Genomic DNA, 15,741 nt, shown 5'->3' on the forward strand with positions numbered 1-15,741 from the left:
CCTGGTGCTGTACCCTGAAGGAAAGGTGACATCAAACACCAGTCTGCATCACACAGGTAAGTGATGTTCTATACACAGAGCGAAATACTGGGCCACAACATGAGGGTTTCTTCAGTTCAGTTGCTCAGTCGTGTCCGACTCTTTGCAACCCCATGAATCGCAGCACGCCAGGCCTCCCTGTCCATCACCAACTCCCGGAGTTCACTCAGACTCATGTCCATCAAGTCCGTGATGCCATCCAGCCATCTCATCCTCTGTCATCCCCTCCTCCTGCCCCTAATCCCTCCCAGCATCAGAATCTTTTCCAATGAGTCAACTCTTCGCATGAGGTGACCAAAGTACTGGAGTTTCAGCTTTAGCATCATTCCTTCTAAAGAAATCCCAGGACTGATCTCCTTCAGAATGGACTGGTTGGATCTCCTTGCAGTCCAAGGGACTCTCAAGAGTCTTCTCCAACACCACAGTTCAAAAGCATCAATTCTTCAGCGCTCAGCCTTCTTCACAGTCCAACTCTCACATCCATACATGACCACAGGAAAAACCATAGCCTTGACTAGGCGGAACTTTGTTGGCAAAGTATCTCTGCTTTTGAATATACTATCTAGGTTGGTCATAACTTTTCTTCCAAGGAGTAAGCATCTTTTAATTTTATGGCTGCAATCACCATCTGCAGTGATTTTGGAGCCCAAAACAATAAAGTCTGCCACTGTTTCCACTGTTTCCCCATCTATTTGCCATGAAGTGATGGGACCGGATGCCATGATCTTCATTTTCTGAATGTTGAGCTTTAAGCCAACGTTTTCACTCTCCTCTCTCACTTTCATCAAGAGGCTTTTTAGTTCCTCTACACTTTCTGCCATAAGGGTGGTGTCATCTGCATATCTGAGGTTATTGATATTTCTCCCGGCAATCTTGATTCCACCTGTGTTTCTTCCAATCCAGCGTTTCTCACGATGTACTCTGCATATAAGTTAAATAAGCAGGGTGACAATATACAGCCTTGACGTACTCCTTACTGTGTCAAAATCAACAAAGTTTGTCAACTGGCTGGTCTGCCCCATTCCTGGGTAAAGGAGGACAACGATGCCCTCCCAGCCCCGTTCTGTGCTTCCATTTCCTGTTGGATCTCTCTGTCCAGCCCTCAGTCTTTCTTTGTCCTGGACTGGGCTTTCTAGAGGAAGGTGTTTATGAATACAGGGATGCACACCTAGAAACAAAATCTGGCCAAACGATTCTGGTATTTATTTCAGGAGGTCTGGCACAACAGGAAACAAGTCACAGTGATACCATCTGTACAATTAATCTCTCAGGGAGGGAACATCACAACCATGGCCCATGACCTTCCCTGTGGGCCAGCAGGGAGTCATATTCACACAGCTCATAGCTCCTGCTACTCTCAGAAAAGGCTTGCACATGTTCTATTAAAATTGCAAAAGATGGCCCCAAGACCCAGCAGTCCCACTTCGGGATATATACTCAGAAGAACACAAAGCAGGATCTGGAAGAGATATCTGCATCCATGTTCACAGCAACACCACTCAAAACAGTCAAGAACTGAAGCAACCTAGGTGCCCATCAGTGGATGAATGGATAAAGGAAACGCAACATACACAAACAATGGAACAGTACACAGCCTTTAAAAAGAAAGAATGTCACATGCTACAACATGCGCGAACCTTTGAGGACGTGCTAAGCCCGTGACTAAGTACAGACACTATGGAGAACAGCATGGAAATTTCTTTAAAAACCAGAAATAGAAATACCATACAACCTAGCAATCAATCCCACTCATGGGCATGTATCTGGAGAAAACTATAATTCAAAAAGTTATATGCACCCATTACACACTGTAGCACTATCTACCTTACCAGGACATGGAAGCAACCTAAATGTCTATCAACAGAGGAATGGATAAAAAAGATGTGATACATGGACACAATGTAGTATCACTCAGCAATAAAGGAGAACAAAGTAATGCCACTTGCAGCAACCTGGACGGACCTAGAGACTGATACTGAGTGAAATAAATCAGACAAAGAAAGACAAATAACATATGATATGGCCTATATGTAGAATCTAAAAAAGAGGTGCTGTTTTTCAGTTGCTGAGTCATGTCTGACTCCTTGTGACCCAAGGGACCGCAGCACACCAGGATCCCCTTCTCCCAGTCCTTCGATATCACCGAGAGTTTGCTCAGATTCATGTCCATCACGTCAGTGATGCTATCCAACCATTTCATTCTCTGCCACCCCTTTTCCATTTGCCTTCAATCTTTCCGAGCATCAGGGTCTTTCCAATCAGTCAGCTCTTCACATCAGGCGGCCAAAAGCATGGGGAGGGATAAACTGGGAGACTGGGACTGACATATACACACTACTATACATAAAACAGATAGTAAGAACCTGCTCTACAGCCTAGGGAACTCCACTCAATACTCTGTAATGGCTTATGTGGAAAAAAATCTTTAAAAAAAGAGTGGATATATGTGCATGTATAACTGATTCACATTACTGTACACCTAAAACTAACACAATATCGTAATTTTTAAAAAAATTTTTTTAAGAAAAAAATGAAAATGTGGCACATACATACAATGAAATAGTAAACTACACAGCCTTTAAAAAGAATGTTACATGTCACAATGTAGGTGAACCTTGAGGACATCATGCTAAGCTAATCATAAAGGGCAAACACTGTATGATTCTATCTATATGCACAGTGTCTAAAGCAGACAAAATCATCAAAACATAAAGCAGAAAGGTGGCTGCCAAGGGCAAGGGGTGGGGAAGGTTGGACAGAATAGTGTTTAATGGGCATAGACTCTTAGCACTGCAAGATGAAGAAGTTCCAGATATTTCCTGCACAACAATGTGAATATATTTAACACAGCTGAACTGCACCCTTAAATCTCTACCTTGCATACGTAACAAACCACCTTCCCTCTGAATATCAGTGATGAAAGAGGACAGAGAAAGAAACGGGGCACTTAAATGATTATATACTGATAATCTCAAAAGCCAACCTCCCGGGCAAATCATTTCTACAGCAATTACGGCAGTCTGACTTGTCCCTTCTCCACTCATTACCCTTCGGTTCAGTTCAGTCGCTCAGTCGTCTCTGACTCTTTGCGACCCCATGACCTGCAGCACACCAGGCCTCCCCATCCATCACCAACTCCCGGAGTTTACCCAAATTCATGTCCATCGAGTCGGGGATGCCATCTCATCTTTTGTCGTCCCTTTCTCCTCCTGCCCCCAATCCCTCCCAGCATCAGAGTCTTTTCCAATGTGTCAACTCTTCACATGAGGTGGCCGAAGTATTGGAGTTTCAGCTTTAGCATCGGTCCTTCCAATGAACACCCAGGACTGATCTCCTTTAGGATGGACTGGTTGGATCTCCTTACAGTCCAATGGACTCTCAAGAGTCTTCTCCAACACCACAGTTCAAAAGCATCAATTCTTTGGCGCTCAGCTTTCTTCACAGTCCAACTCTCACATCCATACACGACCACTGGAAAAACCATAGCCTTGACTAGACGGACCTTTGTTGGCAAAGTAATGTCTCTTAATATACTATCTAGGTTGGTCATAACTTTTCTTCCAAGGAGTAAGCATCTTTTAATTTCATGGCTGCAATCACCATCTGCAGTGATTTTGGAGCCCCCAAAAATAAGGTCTGACACTGTTTCCACTGTTTCCCCGTCCATTTCCCATGAAGTGATGGGACCAGATGCCATGATCTTCGTTTTCTGAATGTTGAGCTTTAAGCCAACATTTTCACTCTCCTCTTTCACTTTCATCCAGAGGCTTTTGAGTTCCTCTTCACTTTCTGCCATAAGGGTGGTGTCATCTGCATATCTGAGGTTATTGATATTTCTCCCGGCAATCTTGATTCCAGCTTGTGCTTCTTCCAGCCCAGCATTTCTCATGATGTACTCTGCATATAAGTTAAATAAGCAGGGTGACAATATACAGCCTTGACATACTCCTTTTCCTATTTGGAGCCAGTCTGTTGTTCCATGTCCAGTTCTAACTGCTGCTTCCTGACCTGCATACAGGTTTCTCAAGAGGCAGGTCAGGTGGTCTGGTATTCCCATCTCTTGAGGAATTTTCCACAGCTTATTGTGATCCACACAGTCAAAGGCTTTGGCATAGTCAATAAAGCAGAAATAGATGTTTTTCTGGAACTCTCTTGCTTTTTCGATGATCCAGCGGATGCTGGCAATTTGATTTCTGGTTCCTCTGCCTTTTCTAAAACCAGCTTGAACATCTGGAAGTTCATGGTTCACGTATTGCTGAAGTTCCATCCAAAAAAAAAAAGTCATTAGAGTTTGCAACTGCCTGAAGGTTTAAGAATTGCTGCAACTTGATATATCTGAAGATATTTCTGTCTCCCATGTGACTCTATTCTTCCAAAGAAAATATATTTTAGTTATCTTCCAACCTACTTCCTGATGCATGGAAAAACAGTCTCCATTTAAGTAAATGAGTAAAGGATCATAAAACTCCACTGAGAGCTTTATGTATGCAGTTTTATATTTACTGAAAATCTTGTTGAATCATCTTCAGGAAAACTATGAAAATGCTTTTAGTTTTTTGAAGGGTTCAAAATAAAGGAAACAAATATCACCAGCATTAAACAAAATTATGTTTAAATTAACTACATATTGCACCCTAAACAGCCCAGATGATTTTCGCATTTTGGTAAAGAGTGACTTTAGGGGAGCTGGACTTCCTGGTCTGTGTGACCTGTTTCCTGGGAATTCTTAGCAGCAGACAAGGAGGCAATAAGTGCCACCAAAATTCAATTAGGCACTAGCTCAGAAGGCCTTGGAATGAATCGCCCATAAATGAATGTATCATAGCCATTCTATTCCAGAAACAAGTATAATTGATCAACCTATTTCTCCCTTAGATTCCCAAGAAAATAACCTCAACATTCCATAGTAAATTTTCAAAGCAATAAATCTACAACCGCTTACCACGTTCTGAAAACCTGAAACACACAGACTAGGATGGTGACAAGTTAAAGAATCAAACAGAAGGAAAATAACAAGCATTGACAAGGATGTGGAGAAACTAGAAACCTCCCAGCCAGTTGATAAGAATGTAAAATGGTGAAGTCGCTGCAGAAAACAATTTGGCAGCTCCTCAAAAAGCTAAACGGGGCTTCCCCAGTGGCTCAGCGGTAAAGAACCCACCTGCAATGCAGGAGACTTGGCAAGAGATGCGAGTATGATCTCTGGGTTGGGAAGATCCCCTGAAGAAGGGAATGGCTACCCACTCTAGTATTCTTGCCTGGAGAATCCCATGGACAGAGGAGCCTAGTGGGCTTCAGTCCATGGGGTCACAAAGAGTCAGACAAGACTGAGCACAGCACACAGCTGCAACCAGAGATAAGCCTTCACAACAATGAAGATATAGCACAGACAAAAATAAATAAATAAAATTGGGGGGGGGAAGCTAAATAGTTATTATACAACCCAGAAATTCTACTCCTAGGTATATGACCCATGGAGTCTGTCCATGGAATTCTCCAGGCAAGAATACTGTAGTGGATTGCCATTCCCTTCTCCAGCGGATCTTCCTGACTTGGGGACCGAACCTAGGCCTCCTGCATTGCAGGCAGATTCTTTACCACCATCTGAGCTACCAGGGAAGCCCAGGTATATACCCAAGAGAACTGAAAAGACATGTCTACACAAAAATTGTCCACAAATGTTCACAGCAGAATTGTTCTTAACAGCTAAAAAAGTGGCAACAACCCAAATGTCCAAGTGATGAATTAATAAATAAAAGTGGTCTATCCATATAGTGGAATATTATTCACTCATAAAAAGAAATGAAGGAACTTCCCTGGTGGGCCAGTGGCTAGGACTTGCACTCCCAATGCAGGGGGCCTGGGTTCACTCCCTGGTCAGGGAACTGGATCCCACACGCCACAAGTAAAGATCCCGCACGACTCAACTAAGACCCTGCGCAGCCAAATAAATAAACAAAGAGGTAGTTTTAAAAGAAAGAAAGAAGTACTGACATGCTATAAAATGTTATATGCCCAGAAGAGGCACACCCATAGGGGAAGAAGGTAAATGAGCGGTTACTGGGGAGCTAGAAGGAGGAGGGGCGAAGGGCTGGGGAGTAACAGTCCACAGGCCCACATTCCTGCTTGGAGTGATGAAAACATTCTGCAATTAGAGTTTGCACAACATTAGTATGCTTGCACAACACTGTGCGTATACTAAAAACCACTGACATGTACATGTTAAAATGATTAAAAGGTGTGTGCTTTATGTGAATCCATCCCATTTAAAAGAAATAGATGAAATTAAATATTAACATTTAATCTAAATATAGCCAAACTGTCACTTCAAGATGTAATCAACATAACAGTATTGATGAGATATTTTACTTTTTTTCTTTTACTCTAACACATTTTTATGCTTAAAGTGCAGATCACTTGGGACTTCTCAGTTCTCAGCAGCCACCTGTCCGTGGAGACAGCACAGTCCCTGAGCAGTAAGAGGGGAGGAAAGAGAGCGCCAGCATCAGGTAAGTGCCAGTTAGTAATTATTTATTTACGGCATCTTGATAGGATTACATACTCATACCAGCACCATTCACCACCACAACAGACAAGCTGCCGCCCAGACACTTCAAGCTTATGGTGCCTGTGGGCCAAATGCTGGTCCTCTGAACACGCATGTTCTCAGAGAAACCACGACACAAGCAGTGAGGTGACATGTCCAGTCCAAAACCCTACAGCTGACGTAAGCCATTGCTGTGATTTAAAGTATCATGTGCAGAAATGTGAACACTGGCTGAATATCTGATACTAAGAAATTATTGGGAGTTTTGGTTAAGGTAGTTACAAGAAAGAGATGATCCCACATTTTAAAGATACATGTTGAAACAAGAATGATTCAAATAGCATGAGGTACAGTCACTGAATCTTGACGTTGGACACTGAAGAGTCCATTAGATCCCTCTCTCTACTTTTTCATGTTTAAACTTTCTATGATTAGTCTACACACAGTACACACTACGAATAGTCACTAAGTCGTGTCCAGCTCTTTGGGACCCTGTGGACTGTTGCAGGTCAGGCTTCCCTGTTCTTCACTATTTCCCATATTTGCTCAAACTGATGTCCACTGAGTCAGTGATGCTTTCTAACCATCTCATCCTCTGTCGCCCCCTTCTCCTGCCTACCATCTTTCCTAGCATCAGGGTCTTTTCCAATGAGTCTGTTCTTCTCATCAGGTGGCCAAAGTACTGGAGTTTCAGCTTCAGCATCAGCTCTTCTTGTGGCACTACCAATAACTAAAGCTGAAAAGCAAAGTTAAGAACAAATCCTTTTTCAAACTTTTTAAGTACAAGGCTGGTTTTAGTGGAAAAGAAAGATGAGTTAGATGATGGTGAGATGAAATTAACTTTTTTTTTTTTTTTGGCCACGCCTCACAGCTTGCAGGATCTCAGTTCTCTGACCAGGGATTGAACCCAGGCCATCACAGTGAAAGCTCCTAGTCCTAACTACTGGACCATCAGAGAATCCTGGAACTTTCATTTTCTGAGTGGAATCTAGAGAGGTTCAAGACCTTTTAAAGGTATAGATACCTCCTGTTTGTTACTTCTTACCTGTGGCCCTCTATATCCAAGGGTGCCACACCTGCAATTGGTTGAACCCTGGACGTAAGGGCTAGCTGCATGCAGCCACTCGATACATACAGCCTGAGCACTGAGGAGGCTGGTATCCACAGGGCGTGTGGGAACCGAACCCCCATGGACACCCAGGGACAAATCAAATTTCACTCCCCCAAATGAATTGTCTTATCATGGTATATACAGCTCTGCCAACAATTTATCAGCTATCATAAGGGTTTCTGAGGCGCATAAAAGGATAAAAGAGAGGAACAAGAAATAAGTAGAAAGATTGAGAGCAACAGAAAGAAGATGGGGGAGGGTGGGAATTTTTTTGAAGAAAATAAAAAGATGTGGAAGGAGATGGAAGGTTCTGTGGATTCTGGTTTCAGGTATGCTACAAATCTGCTTTATCCGTGGCCACCTCACGTAACTTCTCCCGGCCCCAGCTTCCACAGCTGGAACCTACCAGATGGACCTGTGACACTTAATGGGAGCACACCAGGCACACATGAAGGTGGGGCAATTCTTGTCTTTACAGGGTCTCCACATGGCGGCCTGTTCAGCAGCCCTGCTCCCCTCACCCCTCCCCAAACCGGCAGCACCCTCACCCCTGCAGTGTGCTTTCCCCAACCAGAAAGAGCCCTGCCCCCTACACTTCCCAATGGCCCAGGGTAGAGGCCGGAGGGTTCACCAGTGAAGCCATTCTTCTCTGCAGAAGAAATCCTCCACAGCCAGGCCCACCCGGACCCCACCTCTCCACCACAGGCCTCTGCCGAAAACCACAGCCCAGAGAGGCTAAATGACAGCGGGCAGGAAGCAAGCACCAGCAGGAGGATGCACTTCCCCCCTGAGCGAGGTATGAAGAGAAGCTGCCCAGAGAAGCCGCTGACTAACTAAGGGAGACGGATACTCATCCTCAGCTCACGCACATCCAGAGGAGGCAGGGCCAGTGAAAAGCAGGCTGTCTTCCCGCCCAGGGACCACTGAAGGACCCCAGGACTCAGCACAACCGATCCACCTGCGCAACGTGGGGTCTGCACACCGCTGCCCCGGCTCCCCCATCAGTGGGGACAAGGCCAGGCAGGGCCCCCCAAAAAAGACATGAGGGAGACAGGGAGAGGTGTGCAGGGGCAGGTGGGCAGCAGAAGGCGGCTGAATCCAGACCACAGGGAGGAGCTGAGAGACAGATGGGCACAAGCGTTGAAGTCAAGACCTACTCTTGGAAGTTTAAGAGACCCGGGACACTACACAGTATGAGAACTTGGGTTATTCAAGGTCCAAAATGGTTTAAGGGCACATGAGTAAGAGATAAGTGAGTGTACAGGTGTGTGTGCAGGAGAAGTGGTATAAGAACATGAGTGTGCTGAGTGAAATAAGCCAGACACCAAGGCACAAACACTGTGAGATCCTGCTGAGTGGGCGCTGTGAGCAGTTGAGTCCACAGATACAGAAGGCAGGACCACAGACGCCACACCGGGTGGGGGGACACAGAAGCCCAGTTTCACACGGACAGAACTTCCGGTGAGAAGATGAGAAAGCTCTGGAGTGGGCTGGTGGTGACAGTCACATACTGATGTGAATGTACTTGATGCCAATGAAGTGCACACTGAAAAATCGTTCAGATGGTTGCTCTTATATTAAGCATATGGCAACCCACTCCAGTATCTCGCCTGGGAAATCCCATGGACAGAGGAACCTGGCAGGCTACAACCCACAGGGGTCCAAAGAGTTGGACAAGACTGAGCAATGAACACTTTCACTTCTTCTTTCAAAGCAGGACAAATGGCGAGACTTCTTGACATTTGTTGCCTCCTTTTCAAGAGACAGAATCTTCCACAGGAAGCAACTCATAGAAACCACCGCTGCTATGACTGAAAAGAGCGGCCCTCATCTCAGGTCCAAACACCACACAGGAACAAGGAGCCACACGGCGTGGGGCTCTCACCACCCAACGAAAACCTCTACTATGCATCACTTATATCTGTACAAAGAAAACAGTATTTCAGTGGGTGCTTGTGTGAGGATTATCTGTACCCAGACAAATGTGGTGGTTTAAAAATAACCCCTCAAGCTCCTGACATTGCCCCCGAGAATGGAGTCTAACTTCTACCCCTTCCACCTGGCCTGGCCTTAGTGACTTGCTCCTAACGAATGTACAGGAAGTGACCCTGCACCCTTCTGAGGCCTGGCCAGTGAAAGGTGTAGGGGGTTGATTAGCGTAACCCCGAATTTATGTCCACCCAGAACATGGCAATGAACCTGTTAACAACCTCATTTAGAATCAGGGTCTAAACAGATGTAAGTTAGTTGTAATAATGTCGGGGGGGAGTGGGGCGGGGGGGGGGGGGGGCTGGGCCCCAAATCAGAATGACTAAAGAGAAGAGGTGAGTAGACACAGACACAGAGGGAAGATGGAGGCAGAGACTGGAGTAGCGTGTCTGCAGGTCAAGAGATGCCAAAATCTGCCAGCAAACACAAGAAGCTACGAGCACCAAGGCTCCATAGAGCCTTCAAGGAAGCACGGCCCTGCTGATACCCTGATTTTGGACCTGGAGCCTCCAGGACAATGAAGGAATAAATTTTCATTTTAAGGCATCGAGTTCATGGTATTTGTCTTGGCAGCTCTGGGAAACTCCTGTAAAAGATTATAGCTTCCTCCCCTTCGTTGTTGGGATCCTCACCCTGGGAGCCCAGCCTCCGTGCTTCAAGGAAGCCCCCAGCCACGTGGAAAGTCATGTGTAGGTGCCATGACCTCACAAGACCCCTCTGAAGTCTCAGTTCCCTGACCGCAACACACGAGTTAAGGAACGTTCAGGCGACTCCACCCCAAGCCTTCAAAGCACCCCGGATGTGGAGTGTGGAGTAGAGCAAGCTGTTCCCTCTAGGCCCTCCCAAAGTGCAGGTCGTGAACAAAATAAATGTCTGTCATGGTTTTAAACCACTGTGTTTGGGGGCAATTTGTTATCCAACAATAAATAACAGGACAACACATATACATATAATCATGTTCACCTGACTCAAAAGCATGGTCCCCTATGCCAATCAGATGTCAAGGCATTCTACAAAGGTCCCTTCAGCAAATATTTATGAAGAATCCTCTTTTCTGGAAGTACACCCCTGCCTTCCTTCCTAGGGGAAGGTCACCTCAACATTCCTAAGATAACAATGCAGAATAAGCCAAGAGTTCCTGGGTCCCTTTAAATGGTATGCAAAAACTAGGAGTGTTCAAACACGTTTACCATGTAAAGAAGCTACCTTATCTACAATTTTCATGGCACATTACATTTAAAAGTTTGAACATAACCATTTATAAATGCTACAAATAGATGGGGAAACAGTGGAAATGGTGACAGACTTTATTTTGGGGGGCTCCAAAATCACTGCAGATGGTGACTGCAGCCAAGAAATAAAAAGACACTTACTCCTTGGAAGAAAAGTTATGACCAACCTAGACAGCATATTAAAAAACAGAGACATTATTTTGCCAACAAAGGTCCATCTAGTCAAGGCTGTGGTTTTTCCAGCAGTCATGTATGGATGTGAAAGTGTTACTATAAAGAAGACTGAGAGCCGAAGAATCGATGCTTTTGAACTGTGGTGTTGGAGAAGACTCTTGAGAATCCCTTGGACTGTAAGGAAATCCAACCAGTTCATCCTAAAGGAAATCAGTCTTGAATATTCACTGGAAGGACTGATGTTGAAGCTGAAACTCCAATACTTGGCCACCTGATGTGAAGAACTGACTCATGTGAAGAGACCCTGATGCTGGTTGATTGAAGGCAGAAAGAGAAGGGATAACAGAGGATGAGATAGTTGGATGGCATCATCAACTCAATGGACATGAGTCTGAGTAGGCTCTGGGAGTTGGTAATGGACAGGGAGGCTTGGCATGCTGCAGTCCATGGGGTCGCAAAGAGTTGGACACAACTGAGCTACTGAACTGAACCGAACTGAAAGTGTAGTATTTTTTTAAAGGTTCTCAGTGGTTAATTGACAAATGATGGAATTACAGGTGATTTTTATTTTTATATTTTCATAATTGTCTTTTAAAATATTTTTTATATTTTCATAATTCCCAACCCAGGGATTGAACCCTGGTCTCCTGCACTGCAGGCAGGTTCTTTGCTGCTGAGCCACCAGGGAAACCTAATTGTCTATAATAAAAATATTTTGATAATTAAGAAAAAGACAACTTCTTTCAAAGTTTCTGAAGGCTGACATATACAATCATTTCTTGTTTTAAAACAAAGCTGAATATCCCTACTAATAATATACAACTCAGGAAATGAGCTTCTACCCAGTTATATAAATACACATGAACTTGTGTAATTGCATTTGTGCAATCAAACTGAATTAACCACACCTATTCACGCAACAGGAATGCAGAAAGGAAAGAAAATGAAAATGACAATCCAATCTCAAAGGATCAGCTGAAGTCTCATTGGAAGTATTTACTATCAACCAGTCAGAGTCTGTGGGATTTGGTTCAAAGGCAGAGAATCTGACTGACCAGCCACAGCCCTGGGAATGGGCACACTTCACTGACCCAGGTTTCTCCCTGCTTCCAATAGCCTATGGCTCATGAAAATGGAACAAGCCAGGAAAGCGCAGAAGGAATAAGTAACAAGACCATACTGGTGAGCAAGGTGGAAACAGATAATAAAAATGTAATAACACCATCCAGCAATTCAGCTTTTAAGTTTACCTCTAAAACTCTTTCAACTCACAATGACAAATTTGATACAGTGCAAACATTCAAATATGTATTATCTTTAATATATACACTGACACAATGGTTTCACCAAAGAATATAAAACAATATAATAATACTCTAATATTTTAAAAATTTTTATGTGGGTCATAACCAGCAAATTATTACTCCCAGCTCATTAATGGTGCCCCAAACTGTAGTCAGAAATGTATTGCAAGCTTAGAGAAACTCACACGTGTCAAGGGAGCCCTGCAGAAGCAGCTAGTTCTCTGCAACAGCCAACACTAGAAACAACCGATGGGCCCAGTGCAGAGGGTAGGTAAACTGCAGTACATTTATACAAAGAAACAGGGCATAGTGGTGATAATGGATGAACTAGATCTATATACCAGTAGCCCCTTCATGGATCACAGCCATGTCACACTGAAGGCACTTGCATAACTCAATGAAGCCATGAACCAAGCCATGCAGGGCCACCAAGATGGACAGGTTACAGTGGAGAGTTCTGACAAAACGTGGTCCACTGGAGGAGGGAATGGAGAACCACTCTAGTGTTCCTGCTTCAAGAACTCCATGAATAGCATGAGAAGGCAAAAAGATATGACACTGGAAGATGAGCCCCCCAGGTCAGAAGGTATCCAGTATGCTACTTGGGCAGAGTGGAGAGCAACTGCTGATAGCTCCAGAAAGAATGAAGTGGCTGGGCCAAAGCGGAAACGATATTCAGTTGTGGATGTGTCTGGTGGTGAAAGTCAAGACTGAAGCTGTAAAGAACAACACTGCATAGGAACCTGGAATGTTAGGTCCATGAAACAAGGTAAATTGGACATGGTCAAGCAAGAGACAGCAAGAGTGAACATATACATCTTAGGGATCAGTGAACTGATGGATGGAAACAGGCGAATGTAATTCAATTGACCATTATTATCTATTAGTGTGGGTTAAGAATCCCTTAGAAGAAATGGAGTAGCCCTTATAAAAGAGTCTGAAATGTAGTACTTGAGTACAATCTCAAAAATGACAGAATGATCTCAGTTCATTTCCAAGGCAAACCATTCAACATCACAGTAATCCAAATCTATGCCCCAACCATTAATGCAAAAGAAGCTGAATCTGACTGACTGCTTCCATGAAAACCTACAAGACCTCTTGGAACTAACACACACACAAAAAAAGCATGTCCCTTTCATCACAGGAGATTTGAATGCAAAAATAGAAGAGATACCTAGAGTAACAAGCAAGTTTGGCATGGAATACAAAATGAAGCAGGGCAAAGACTAACAGAGTTTTGCCAAGAGAACATACTGGTCACAGCAAACATGCTCTTTCAACAACAAAAGAGATGACACTACACGTGGATATCACCAAAATCAGACTGATTATATTCTTTGCAGCCAAAGATGGAGAAGCTCTATAAAGTAAGCAAAAACAAGACCTGGAGCTGACTGTGGCTCAGATCAAGAGCTCCTTATTGCAAAGTTCAGACTTAAATTGAACAAAGAAGGGAAAGCCACTAGACCATTCAGGTATGACCTAAAGCAAATTCTTTATAATTATACAGTGTAAATGACAAATTGACTCAAGGTATTAGATCTGGTAGACAGAGTGCCTGAGGAACTATGGATGGAAGTTTGTTAACACTGTACAGGAGGTGGTGACCAAAACCATCCCAAAGGAAAAGAAAAGCAAGAAGGCAAAGTGGTTGTCTAAGGAGGCTTCACAAATAGCTGAGGAAAGAAGACAACTGAAAAGCAAGGGAGAAAGGCAAAGATATACCCAACTGAATACAGAGTTCCAGAGAATAGCAAGGAGAGATAAGAAGCCCTTCTTAAATGAACAATGAATAGAGGAAAACAACAGAATGGAAAGACCTGAGATTTCTTAAAAAAAAAAAAAACAGCGATATCAAGGAAACATTTCATACAAGGATGTGCACAATAAAAGGCAGAAACAGTAAGGACCTAACAAAAGCAGAAGAGAGTAAGAAGTGGCAAGAATACACAGAAGAACTATACAAAAAAAAGTCTTAAGGACCCAGATAACCACCATGGTGTGGTCACTCACCTACAGCTAGACATACTAGAATATAGACCTTAGGAAGCATTGCTATCAATAAAACTAGTGGAGGTCACAGAATTCCAACTGAGTTTTTAAAATCCTAAAAGAAGCCACTGTATGAAAGTGCTGCACTCAATATGCCAGCAAATTTGCAAGACTCAGCAGTGGCCACAGGACTGGAAAAGGTCAGTTTTCGTTCCAATCCCAAAGAAGGGCAATGCCAAAGAATGTTCAAAAAGAAAAAATATATATATATAGGAAGGCCAGAGGCTCAGAGTAAAAGGTAATTCTTCCTAAGGAAAAAAAAAGTCAGATTTTCAGGTAGTAACAGATACACACAGGGGTGGAGAGGCAGGCAGAGAGACACACAAAACATTCTTTTTCCTCCCTCCCTGTAGAAGGGAAACCTTGCCCTGGCTGGTTTGGTCAGGCACTGACGAACCAGTAAATCAGCACGGTCCTTCCCACCTTGCCCGGTGCAGTCCAGACCTGATGGGGCAAAACGCTGGTCTCTGCCGGGTCCCCTTTCCCAGTACAACACTCGCCAGGGCCCATCAACATGCCTCCTTCCTAACCCAGCAGAGGCCCGGCTATCAGAGACCACTCCACACACCCTGACAAATCCCACGTGGAGCTTCTGCCAACTTCATCCCTTAAGAATAAACCCTATTTCCTCGCAAAATGTACTTCAAGAGGTTAAGCATGTGAGAAATAGCAAGGTCCTACTCTACGCAGCTGAAGAGGATTTCGGGAGCACACACAGTATCACCCACATATGAGAAAAATGAGGCAGAACCTTCCTACAACAGCATAAAAACTGGAACAAGTCAGAGAAGAAACAGACATTTGTGACTATAAGAAAGTACTCTTCAGATTTTTTTTAAAAAAGTACTTCTCACCCTTCAAACCAGTCACATAGGAAAAGTCTGAGGCCCTGTCTAGAAATGATTCATTATCTGGTAACTAGTAGGACTTTATATAGATTTGGCTCATGCTAATCCATGTGTCTCTGTCTGTGAAATGCTTGATTTACTGGAAGGCACTCATATTTTGAGATGCATTATCTTGAAAGCGGACTTGATTTTAGTAGAAACTAGTAGCAAAGTCTTCAAGGAAATAAATGGTCATGAGTCTGATGCACTTAAGAAAAGAAGATATTAGTAACTCATACCATTACACAGTTTAACAAACAGGAAAGTGGAGTCACACAGTCCCAAGCAAGCCAGAAAAAGCAAGACACATAAAGCTGCTCTCATTAGCAGAAGTCCCTTCTAAGATCTGTGCAGGATCTTTCGGGTCCCCTACTTTCTCTGTGCATATTTAGTAGGTCTGTAT

The 15,741-nt window shown here is 43.8% G+C and overlaps 1 protein-coding gene across 3 annotated transcripts in view; it reads right to left on the reverse strand.

Moving 5' to 3' along the window:
• GOLM1 (golgi membrane protein 1) overlaps window positions 1–15,741 on the reverse strand; it is a 57,485-nt gene that overhangs the window by 27,093 nt on the left and 14,651 nt on the right. The window lies entirely within an intron of this gene.

Source organism: Oryx dammah, unplaced genomic scaffold (assembly GCF_014754425.2).
Source record: "Oryx dammah isolate SB20612 unplaced genomic scaffold, SCBI_Odam_1.1 HiC_scaffold_1, whole genome shotgun sequence".
Taxonomy (NCBI): Eukaryota; Metazoa; Chordata; class Mammalia; order Artiodactyla; family Bovidae; genus Oryx; species Oryx dammah.